Here is a 13,402-nt window from a genome sequence, read left to right on the forward strand (position 1 = left end):
GTCGATGATGACTGATGAAACTTTAGACTACCGCCCAGGGGACGCGCTGAAACCATAATAAACCACTATTTTGTTTATTTGAATTTTGTAGACTTTTGTCATGATGATGTGACTAGGGCTGTACCCGAATTTTGTCAGTCGAATCGGATTTGGCTGTTCAATATGAAGATTCGACTATTCATTCTTTTTTTCAGTTCAGCACCACACTAAACGTTTATCAGCCTACACGAGTCTCATGTTGTACCTGTAAGACTCACATTGTAAAGCCTTTCTTTGTCATCTGTGATGTGAAAACATCAGATTTCCAAACAGTCAGAGAAGTAAAAGTGTGCGTCCTGCTCATCGTTCAGTTATAAAATCCCAGTGGACCACGGAGCATCTCTTCTGCTGGGCAGCTTACAGCACTGTCAGCCAGAGTTCAGGGCCGGCTCTAGACATTTTGGTGCCCTATGGGCGAGATTAGGATTTGGTGTCCCCAAATTGTAAAGTTTACAGCCTGTCATGCTGTTGCTCCTGCATTAGTCTGTGTACAATAACGCAGCTAAAAAACAAGAGCAGAGACTTGTTTACCAACCACTAGACCTCGGGTTTCAGCTTCTCTCATCAGTTAACCACCAGAGCATGTTGTCAAGTGGATTTTTTTTTAGCAAGTGCACCAGCTAATATAAAAATATATTTATGGTTTCCCTTATTTATAATTTCTCATTGAAATGTCATCCCTGTGCATCGTTGTAAGCTTTTATCTGTTTAAAATAAAATAAAAATTAAAAACTACTGCTCGACTTGAAGAATCTCAGTTGACTGAGGGATCTTCCATTGATGATTCAACTCATCAACGTTCAGAGGGCAGCCCAAGTTTAATACTACAATTTGCCAAAGACACAAATTTTATTTGGGGACCCACTCAAGTGACCACCTGTGGGTCCCAGGGACTCACTACATTGAAAACCTATCAACATCACTGCTCCTCTCTGTATTAGCTCACTTTATCTCTCTTTTCTTCCTAGCAGCTGGCTTGAATACAGATGGAGCTCACTCTGGATGTGATTAAGCCCCCGCTCGATCGGCAGACTCAGACAGTAGACATAAATATCTGGGGGCATCTGAAAGAAAGATGAGTCGGTTAAAAAGGACCGAGTGTAGATTGGGTTTCTGCCCCTGATGAAAATCAATGCGACTTGACCAGTCGCAGAGTGACTCAACATGTCAACTCTAAAGAGACCGGCCATTATATCATTAGAACTAATTTCATCTTCCTTTAGTTGTGTCTCCATTGTAAGTCAGTCATTTAGTGTAGGATCCACATGTAGATGATTCATGATTTTCCATTGTCATAACTTTCAACAAGCTTCAAACACCAACACTGGAATTCAACAACTTTGAATTGCCAAAGTGAGTTATTTTTTCGTGCATGTGTTTGGGTGGAAATGATGATGGTTCTAATTTCCACTTATAAATAAAGGAAGTTAGAATTCAAAAGCTGTCGGTAGGTCAATATTCATGAAGGCAACAGTTACTGTATTATACTGTTTTATATTGAGAACTCCTGAGGTAAAAGAAGGGATGGGGTTGACCCAGTTAATTGAACCTTCTTACTATGTCTGTGTAAACATTATATAGTTATTTCATGTACACTTCATGAACTATCAAACAAAGTATGGTCTGAAGAGCACATTTTGGTTTGATGAATAACTCTGATGAATGGCTGAAAAATCTATCAGCACTGCAAACTTGGAGAGTTGTGCAACAAATCATCACCAGCATTATTTAACTGTTCATAATGAATCCTTATAAACTCTTACTCAAAATATGCTTTTAAAAGTTCATTGTTACTGCATCAATGTTTTGAAAAAATACAAGGCACACTACCAGCAACAGCCCACTGATTGTGAGTAGGTCTTATAGTCCCTGAAAACCTATTCTCTCAATCTGCTCACTGTGGCTGAAAATAGTGTGTTTGTGTTAGACCCCATCGCTCAAAGTTAGAGCAGTTTTGGTTATTTTTTGTTCAGTTAGAAATGGGTGATGTTTTGTTTTTCCATGCATCAATCGAACTTTTGAAATATTTTCATCAAAATGTGATGATAGTTGTGGGTTGTTTGCTGATGTTTCAGGTCCGTTGTCAATCAAATCAGATCAAACCAGAAACGGAGACTTTTGAAAACAATTATGCAGACACCCCATTTGCTTCCTGATTGGGTCTTATCAGTCATGACGTGTTCCTCCCTGATTCATCATGCCCCTATCACGTGACCCTTTTCCGGAAGAAAATAAACATCAGACTTGACTACCAGTCATCCAGCTACGAATCTATGTTTTCCATTGCATTGACCGCCTTATATTGATGTGTTACTTTCAGTAACAGTTCCACCTTGTCGTCGGTCTAAGCAAAGAAATCTCTGGTCTTACTTTTCGCCATTGCTGTTCTTCGTTCATAGTATTTTCTGCAACTAAGCAACCAACCGCAGAGTAGACAATCTGCTTCCTGTTTACATTGGCACGCGCATTCCCAGTGTATGTGAATGGTCATGTGCTATGCGTTTTCAGGCATGAAAACGGACAGAGATTATTTCTGAAACGGTGCTAAAACACTCATGTGTACAGTGATCATTTTTGTTGTCACACAACATTTTAAAGTTTATTATTTATTTATTATTTATTTTTTAGTGTGGACTTAAAAGGCGCTTAGTGGCACTACAGGGTAAAGTTGAGAAAGGTTCAACTTGATGCAAATGTCCTCTGACGCAATGTGAGTGATAACCCGGCAGGAGCCAATCATGCTTGTTTTGATTCCCATTGTTTGCTACTCCACTCCACAAGAGAGGAGGGGATCACTTCCAGTGCAGATACTGGACCGCAGCGCTGATTAGTCTTGCCGGCTCGGGCAAGACTGAGATATGTCATTCAACTTCAAAAAAATGTCTGTTAAGTCATTCAAATTCTACAATATGTTTTCCTTAAAACAAGTGGAGTATTCATCCATCCAGTAGGGGAGATAATGCCATGCTTTCATGTTGTTGAGTAAGTTTAAGATCTCAGGCCAGCTCTCTTCACTCTGGCATAGTGACATGCAAAGCTCCTTCTCTTCTAGCAATCCTCAAATATCTCCACTAGAGGCTCCCTGTTGAGTGTAACACACACACTCACTCTTCCTGTGGCCACACACACTCTTCATACACTCCCTCATGCTGTTCCCCTCATACACACTCCTACAGAACAGGGACCAGGGTGAATTGCTATTTGGCGTTGCAGGGCATTATCCGCTGATGTCTTAACACTTGTAAATGAACTCTCCGCCCCTCCTAATCTGTCACTTTAATGCACTATAGATTTTATTTCAGACTCTGTAGTATCACATTCTCAATAATAATCATCAAGCCAACGCTGTTGTCCCCTCCTGCAGAAATTAAATCTCGCTGCTGAGTGCACAACTAATAAAAGATGTTGCCCGAAGAAATAAAAAAATAAAGATGATGAATCATAAGCAGCAGGGATTTGTATTCAGATGTGAAAGACAATTACACAAAGAGTTTGAATTTATCAGCTGCTTCGCCTCTCAAAGGCTCAATAACAGGCCACCACCGCCGGGCGCTGGGAGCTGCATGCTCTCACACACACAGACACACACACATCACTTTCATGTACATCTGCGCAGAAAATGTACAAACAAACACACTCATGCATATTATGCATACAGCATCCAGGCATTCACACATTTGCTCTTGTACCCTGTGAAGCACACACACCTCTGCACACACACACATAATCACACATACCAAGGATCTTTTTCATTTAAAACTTATGTGCTTGATGTTGAATAATAGTTCTTGAAAATAGTAATTTCATTTCATTTCTTTAAAGCTTAAAGTTTAAAACCCTGCCCGTGCTATTTACTGAGTAAAGTACACCTGGCAAAATCTGGGCACCTTTACTGTATGAAGCTTTACACAAAATGTAGCAGCTGCAATGTTTGTGTTTGAACAGTGTCAACTTCGTCCTGTATTTTTGGGGAGGACAGGAGCTATGGCATAGGAGCTAAATTTAGTCCCTAGTTCCTTTACTTGAAACGCAGGTAAGTTTCCCGAGTTCCTAAAATGGTTCCTGGACCTCTGTGTACTGTAGAAAGTAATTTTCAAAGATGGATTTCTCAAGGTCTGGGCTAATAATACCAACCCTATTTGTAGAAAATATGTCTTGTAATTTGGGTGAAGCAATCCTTTAATACAGTGAGCAGGGGGAGATCAATTATGTCTCTGAATATGGTTTTTTATTGCACACATTTTCTTAAGCATGAAAACAAGGACAATGAGATAAAACAAAAAGCAACGCCAAAAAAAACCTAACTTGACCTTTAATTAGCTGTTCTAATTGTGGATAAAAAAGGCTGAAATTGTGTGTTATTCCAATTTACTCTCACTAAAACCTAAATCTTGAAAGCTAAATTGTCACTCGACTTGGTGTACAAACATTCAAAGACAAAGACAGTTTATAGTAATCCACATTGCGCGTTTTGGCACTTGTAGTACAGATATAACACATGATGACTGCTGAGGAATTACCTAGCCACCTTATTGTCACAACATTCACTCAAGAATATTGGGCTCAGTGCTGTGTTATGACTCAACTGAGGAGCATGTGAACACAGACAGTAAGTGAAGAATATGTGATATGTTGTTGTACTACCTAACTTGTGAGGACCAGATGTCCTCAAAATGACAGATAGATATGGAAATTTAGTTTTAAGAGAATACACTTGGCTTGTTGTATATGAGGGAGTTTGGATTTTGGTTTCAAGCAGAAATACTTTCGTATTAAATGTGTTGATTTATTTCTTAGTTTTTCATGAATTTTTCTAACTCCAAGTAGGCAGTAAAAATAGTAAAACTTCCCAGAAACTGAACTATCTTTGCATACTGTTGAACAACACAGCGAAGTACAGGCAGTGCTGATCACTGTGATGTGAGAACAAGCAGCTTCCACCCAGCAGCGGTGCTTCACACTACAAAGCTGCCGGACAAACTTCTCCCTGGATAGCTCACATCTAACCCCTTGTCATACTTCTCCTCTCCTCATCGGCTCTTCTTCCCCTCTCCTCTTGGCCTCTGTCACCCCTCTTTCCTCTCCTCTGCCTGGCTAGTTGACAGTTAGAGCCAGTCGGGGTCACCTCCCCACTTCCTGGGGTTTTGAAGGGTGCAGCTCTGGAGCTGGAAGCACCACTCCCCACCAGCTCCCTGACTTGCCCCCAGTGAGAAGCGAGTGAAGTGCGGGTCACTCTGCTGGGAGAGTGGGCTTCAGGCCTGGATTTTTGGCCCTGGACCAGAGCTCCTCCTGTAGTGAGACCAGGCCAGACACAGCCTGCCAGGCACCGACTTGACCTCCTCAAACTGATGTAGCACAAACTGGCAGAGCGGTCACTGCTGCCGCTGAGTTTCAGTGGAAAAACACTCTCTGCCGCTTTTTCACTTGCTCACCGACTACTTCTTCTTCCTTTCTTCTTACAAGCATTTTCTTTTGCCTACATTTTCTTACGAGTTATTCATAGCAGTGTAGGTGAGAGACTCAACATCAGACTTTAACAAGGGTGACGCTGGTCGTTTTCTGTTTCCTACCAACAGTCAATGTAATTTTTTTTTTTTTTTGGCATTTTGCCTTTATTTGACAGTCACTACTTTAACATTAAATGATTCAATTCAATTCAAACTTATTTATATAGCGCCAATTCATAACAGAAGATATCTCATTGCGCTTTTCCTATAGAGCAGGTCTAGACTGTACTCTTTATAATATTAATTACAGAGACCCAACAAATCCCACCATGAGCAAGCATTTGGTGACAGTGGCAAGAAAAAAACTTCCTTTTAACAGGCACCTCTCTGGAAACAGGGAAAACAAATTAAAATTAAATTAAAGCTAGTATAGGTAACATTGGAGAAACTAGCAAGAGACAGCTAGATTTTGAAAGCCTAACCAAAATAATCCCACCCCCTCCCTATAGCCCTCCCTCCAAAGCCACTCCCCCAAAACCCCAAACCCCAAAAAATTTTCATGCACAATTAGTGCACGGGCGAGGTTGTGCAGGTAGGCAGGTTGGAATGTAATGGGCAGGGCCGCATGTAATGATTGGTTGGGCTTATTACAGGCCTCTGACAGCAGCAGATATCAGAATTTCAACAAATATAAAATGCTTTTGAAATACACTACCTACCATAGCTCAAAGAAAACACAGACAACTTCATACTGATTAAATGAGGACATTTATTTATAGCTCAATGCCTAAGAACTGAATAAATTAAGGATTAATGAGGTGTAAGGTTATGTTAAAGTACATAAACAAACACAACAGATGAATAGCAGATATTAAGTGATGAAATAAACCTAATCTTATTGGCAATAGTGAGGTGAACATTACGCAACATTGCAAAAATCAGGCACATCCTGTCTCAAAATGATGCCGAAAAACTAGTGCATGCATTTGTTACTTCTAGGTTGGACTATTGCAATTCCTTATGATCAGGCTGCCCGAATAAGTACCTTAAGACTCTCCAGTCAATCCAGAATGCTGCAGCACGTGTACTGACAAGAACTAGTAAAAGAGATCATATTTCTCCAGTATTAGCTTCTCTGCACTGGCTCCCTGTAAATCCAGAATAGAATTTAAAATCCTTCTCCTCACCTACAAAGCTCTTAATGGTCAGGCACCATCATATTTTAAAGATTACTGTTACTAACTCAACATCTTCTCTCTCCCATAGTTTTGTGCTTTCTCTTCTCTCTCCTCTCTCCTTCTGTCACTTTCAGCAGGTATTTCTACCTCCGGAGCTGCAACGACTAGATCTTTGGTTGTGGCCCACCTGCTGCCCCTGTGTTCCTGCTCAACAACTGCTACTACAGTTGTTGTTATTGGCTCTGTTACTGATGCTAACATTATTTTTCCACTACAATTACATTTCTACTATTTTAAAAATTCTAGGTGGTATTTGCATTGTGCCTCCCTCTCTCATGGTTTAGCCTACTGGCAGAAACAAAACTTTCCTGCTGGCTTTCCGGTGTCCCCAGGCTGTGGTCTGATCCCAAAGTTTGTGCTGGGATGAGTCAACCGTGGCAGTGGGAGGTGCAGGCCTGTCTGCCTGTGACTTAGGCTGTGTGCAGGTTATGCTCCCAGGTGACTCCTTGAGAGCAGCCTTTTACTTAATACGTAAATTGAGAACTCCCCCTGATAGTCCTGCTCACACAAAAGAATTTATTTTGAAATAAATTTTGAATATCTGAAAATAAATGTAGTGGAGATTTTCTCAATGTAAAAAAAGTTGGCTGTACTCCAAATTATCTTACTGTATTAACTTGGGATATGTCTGGAGAAGTGTGTAAAAAACGCACAGGTCAGACATTATTAGAGAAAACAAATTAGAGACTGCAAATGCAACACACTTATTCTTGCTGCTGTAGGGCAGCTACAGGTATTTAATTGACTTAAAATAATCAACATAACACTTTCTACAAACAGTTGATGACATATTGGTAAGAATCTGCCATTAATCTAACCAGCAACAGACTCTGCCATCAAAGCTTTAAAAGTAATCAATTCCTCAATACTCATTGATAAAAGTATCATATTACTTTACTTAATTACTTTAATTACTCAGCAGAACAAGTAATTAATTACATTACACATTACTTTCGTTACTCAGCCAAGCTCCATCAAAGGTGCCTTTAAACCACTTCAAAGCTGCCACACGTCACATGTTTTGCATTTAACATGTGTAGAAATAGAAAATGAGACACTAGTTTAGCAAGCAGCCAGTCTATGGTTTGGAGGTATTTACTGACCATCAGCTACTAGCCCTGGTGACCACATCAGTGTCCAGGAGTCCTGTTTTCATGCCACAGGCTTCACAAACTCTCCAACTCTGAACAAAACCTGGTGATTCCTGAATGCATAACCTTACCAATGGCTAATGTTAGCAAGCCAGCTAAGAGGACACAACGTGTACAACCTTGGGGTTACCAAGAGTCGCCAGTATCCCTAATTAAAACTACTTGTTGGATGGTCACATAGCTTTGAAATAAACCCCTTCCCTTACGCCTTTCGGACATCAGACTTGGGGAGGCTGTGTCCGACTACTTTCTGAACTTAACTTTCTGAAACTGACTATCCGACATTTACACCCACTTCACACTGTGATCAGCCAGATGTGTGGAGGTTAGAGAAGGGCCACTTCTCTCTATAGCTCTCTTTTTTCATTTGTTACACAATTCTATCACTTTGCATGTGAACAACCAAGTTTAACACTATGAAAGTCTTCCAGGAGAGAGTGTCTGAAAATGCGCACTGTTAAAAATTATGTCAGTCTCCTCCCTCCTTATGGTGGCCGGCTTTCCACCCCGCATTCAAGTGTGGCCATTTGGAAAAGCTATAAACATTTGATTTCACACGTGGTCAGACAACATGTGGTACGATCCCATTTCTTTTCTAGCAACGGCCCTAAGCCCTTCAGCCTCTGCCCCAAGTATGTTCTGCACCACTCTTTCCACTGAAGGCAGAGACCAAACTGATATCAACCCCTAGCATTTGCCTATACAGCCTATCCCAGCAACTGGGAGTAGTAACAGACCAATTTTTTTAATGTTTACTAATTGAAATAGTTAATTTGCAATAAATGAACATTATGCATTTAAGTAATGCCTTTAAAAGTGTTTATTATTTTCTATCGGTTATTTTATGTTAAATTGATGACCCATCATTAATGGCGAATTGTCATGATTATAATTTTATTCAGTCTCATGTCTCTGAGTCTCTGTCAGAATCTCCCATTTTCAATCTTTAATATTTCACATACTTCACCACAATGCAGTTTTCTAATAACTGTGATGCAAGCATAAGCATTCCAAAAGTATCTCAGAGATTTAAACAGAGTGTGACCCTGTCCGGGCTCATTGCTTATTACCACAAAGAGATTGCAGCGTCCTGCTGTTAGCCAGTGATGGCTCCTCATTTTTTGTTACTTTTTTTCTTCATAATGTTCTGCCAGAGACAGCATCAAAGGTCTGGAGTCTGGTTGGAATGGCTGCATCCTGGGAACACATTAGCGAGTGCTACTGTTCGTGATCTTTCTCTCTTTAATCACGTTGAAGTTCTCTCCTTTCACTGACCCTTCCACATCCCACTCCTTCCCACTCCTTGTCTGACCCATTTGAGGATGGAGAAGGAAGGTGCAGAACTTTTAACCACTGCCCAACCCTGTTTTTTTCTCCAAAATTAAGGTTGGAAGTGTTCAAGTCATAAGAAGGATTGTTTCTGCTAATTTGCACTTATAGATGCAAATCATGAGAGAAAACAATTTCACAGTCAATTTATGAAGGTTGCCAAATAGCCATTACAGAAACCTAAGTAGTTGTGGAGCAAAACAAGATGAAATTCCATGACAATTATAACCAGTCACAGCTCAAATCCAAGTTTGAGTCTTCCAGCTCTGATGAGTTACAATTTGGATTTGAAAAGACCTCATATTATTCTAAGCCAGGTACAAGAATTTAATTTCCTTTGATTACATTTGATGTATCTCAAGAACACATTTCAAGAGATTTTGAAAAAGTGCTTATTAATTCAGCAGTCATTCAAATGATATCCTATACAGGTAACGCAGGTTAATTGAAGCTTCACTACCTTGAAACTGTCTCTCAAATCTTGCCTCACTCTTTTTTCTCCTGCAACCTCTTGACATAAATCATCCACAGCTTTGTTAGACTTGAATCAAACTGACACATTTTCAGACTTATTAAATGTGCACAAAGTAAAGGCATAAAAAAAGGATAAGGGGAGAAAAAAAGAAACAACAAAGCCAAAATATGGTGCATAATTATGTCTACCCTCTCCTTCACTCTCACTCTCTGCCGCCTTTTTTCTGTCCATCTCTAGTTGTCTGTGACGGCTAACTTTCTGAGTAGTGTTAGGATTCTAAATTGGCTTGTTTCAGGCAGGGGAGCGTCTGTGTTTGGTGTCAGATAATGTGCACTGAGGAGTCAGAGGAGAGTGTGATTAAAGCCATGCCATTGATAATTATCAGTCTCCACAGTTGTCCTAAAACTTCTCCTAAACCTTCTCAGCTAGTTGAAAGATATTTCTCTCTGATGAGCAAAACAGGAGGAGGAAGAGGGAGAGTGAGGGAAAACTGAAGGGGCTTTTTGAAGTGGGTCTTCCCATAACTGTTGTGCCCTCTCCTGCCCCTGCCAATTTAGGGCAAGTCACTGCTGACTTCCCAGTGTACTGGAGACATTCTGTGAGGTGGTGCTGGGCTGCCAAGTGGCTAGTCCAGCAATAACAGTAACTGTTATTCCATCCTGTAGCCTGCATGATTAACCCTGACACTCATGTCTTGATCAAAGAAGCATTCTTTGTCATATTAACCCTTTGAAAGGCACTTTCACCCATAAATAAATTACATTTTATTTACTTATTTATATAGCGCCAATTCATAACAGAAACGATCACATTGCACTTTCCTATAGAGCAGGTCTAGACCATACTCTTTATAATATTATTTACAGAGACTCAACAATTCCCACCATGAGCATGCACTTGGCGACAGTGGCAAGGAAAATCTTCCTTTTATGAGGCAGAAACCTTGAACAGAACCAGACTCAGGGTGGCCGGCCATCTGCTGCTGCCAGGGTTGAGAGGGAGAGAGAGAGAGAGAGAGAGAGAGAGTGCAGGAGGTAAGAGAGCATACAGCAGCACAATGCAAATTAAATAATAATAATGTAATGGTAGTGGTAATATTATTATTAATAAAATAATAATAGTAATAATAATGATAAGAATAGTAATAAGAATAATAATAATCAATTAGTTTCATAGACTTTGTGTGATTTTGCATCAAATTTAATGTTATTAGCGCCAAAGTCCATGTAGGTAGGAGGTCGGGGTGGATGGATGACTCAACATCAGACTTTAACACAGGAGACCGCTGTGACCATCAATATTAAACAAGTGTTTATTGTAACTATGATGACAAAGGGCCCCTAACCTAAAGGAAGTACTTATTTTAACCCAAACTACGATCTTTCCTTGAAACTAAAAAAGTAGTTTTTATGCCTTAACCAAATGAATTTGTAGGACTTGTTGGCCACCTTAACCTCCACACTCTTACTTTCCAGTTTGCTACAGAAAGGGCACATTACTTCATGCACTGGCACTGAATGTTGGCACTGGACGCAAATCGTGAGGTGCAGATTTGTCTAATATGAACATAATTCCTAAGGATAATGGGCAGTGCAATCTACATCTAAGTCTTACTGTCTTAACAAGGACTGTAATACTGTGTCATAAGTTGCTTCCAACCACTTGTTTATATGCACATTTTCAGAACAGGCTGAGGTGGAACGTTTGCATAACAATCAAGTGAGAAACCTTGATAAAAGACTGATGGGAACAGTTTTTCTTTATTCTTCTTTCTTTAACAGACCTTGATGTTGTCAATCATGTCATGCTGCCACACAATTACATGCCTCCACTCTACCAAAAAGCCCCAAAAAATACAGAATAAAAAAAGCAGAGGTGTCTGGGATGTACAAAGCTGCAAAGCCCACAGAGTGATTCCCTTGTGGCATGTCAGACCCCTCTCTATTACCATAGTAGCTGATGAAAACACCACAGAGTACATTCTTAAAAATATGAGAGAGAACAAAAAAGCCAGCATAGGTGGGAAGCAGTAATGAAATGCCAAGATGTATGAGAGTTACTGGTGCTCGATTATGTCCTCTTGTCTCTTTAATTTATTTTCATAAAGGTAGTTAATGGAAACATGCACTTATCCACATTTTACTTTACTTGTGCCACAATAAAAAAACAAACACATGGAGAATTAGCAGCTAATTGAATAAATAAACTAATAATGTAACACAGTTTTTGCAATGTAACTCCAATGCTGATCATAAGCTACTTTTTCTTTTTACTCCAGTATGTCATACCAGCTTTGGACTACAGTATTCAAATCATTATGATCAGTGTAAAGTGTATGATTGTAGGACTTGGCAGGGGATGAAATCCCATGCAGAGGTAAAGCCTGTGTGCAATGCTAAATGACAGAGCATATATTAATATGAAATCCATCCAATTATCTCTAATGGATCTCTCCGGTGTGATACTGTACCCAGTCATTTCAGGTCTGTGAGCAAAACCTCAGTCGCTCTATCTCTGTGACCATTTCTTTCTCTTTGTCTTGAACCTGTCTCTCTTTGTATTTCTCTGCGAATAATATATTCTACAATACAATGTATAATGCCTGTCAAATTATTCATTTACCACTATAGACAAACTTCCTCGTTTTATTGTCTCTATAGTGTGTCACGATCTGTTGAGAGTGCCACTTAATGAAGCCATACCTGAATTTATTTGCCGGCGCTTCTGCATAGAGAAAGAGAGGAGGTACCAATTAATAGAACTTAAGAGGACCTGGTGATTTATAATTAACAAGCATGTGGGTTATAGTAAACATAACAGTGTAATAGTCCAGGAGAGAGAGAGAGAGAAGTGGAGAAAGAAGATGAGAAAGAACTGAGGAGGAGGAGGAAGAGAAAAAAAACGTGTGTTGATTTGTCCCTTGGTGCATGAGCGGAGTCCTTGTGGCTGACGGGAGCTGTCTAAAGCGGCTAAATGAATAATCATCTGTGAGTTAGACTGGAGACAAACGCTTAACGAGGATGATGTGAACCTCGCTGACATGAGGGGGCTGAGAGAGAGGGACTGACAGAGAGAAAGATGGCAGCAAGCAAACATACTCTGCTCAGAAATGAATGGCACACACATTATAATAGCAATGAAGTTGCTTTACTCAGCAGGCCGTAGCCAGCTTCCCTGTAAGGTTGAGTAGTTGTTTGTCAGAATTTCTAAAAGGGCAATGAATCCCCCACTCATTTCCAGTAGTTTGCTGCTGGTGCATGATGGGAACAAAAGAGAAATTGCAGAAAGCAAATGTAACATGGACAACACTGACAGTTGAAGAGGGATCTTCAAGCAAGCATTTATAAAACATCTTTACCCCAAAACTGGCTGATCAGGGGGCATTCACATGGTTCACAAGTCTAAACTACAATGCCATAAGCTCAAACCTGTCTCACAGCCCTTATCATATGTCATCTCCTTCACTTTACACTGTATATTTCAGCAATAAGCCATGAGGGGCTACACTACAGTGGTTTTAGAACTGTGAAGAGGCTTTGCGATGCAGGACGAGAAGCTTCGCTGTATCACTGTAAAGCTCAGCGTCAAGTAGCTGATAGCTTTTATAAAACATTGAGAGAAAGAACGCAAAAGTTCAACAAGTCCTGCATTTTCTAACAATAACAATTAAATAGTCATAAAATTTGTACCTTCTGCCAAATGACATATTTCAAAAACAGTAGC

The sequence above is a fragment of the Siniperca chuatsi genome, linkage group LG11 (genome assembly GCF_020085105.1).
Source record: "Siniperca chuatsi isolate FFG_IHB_CAS linkage group LG11, ASM2008510v1, whole genome shotgun sequence".
Classification (NCBI taxonomy): domain Eukaryota; kingdom Metazoa; phylum Chordata; class Actinopteri; order Centrarchiformes; family Sinipercidae; genus Siniperca; species Siniperca chuatsi.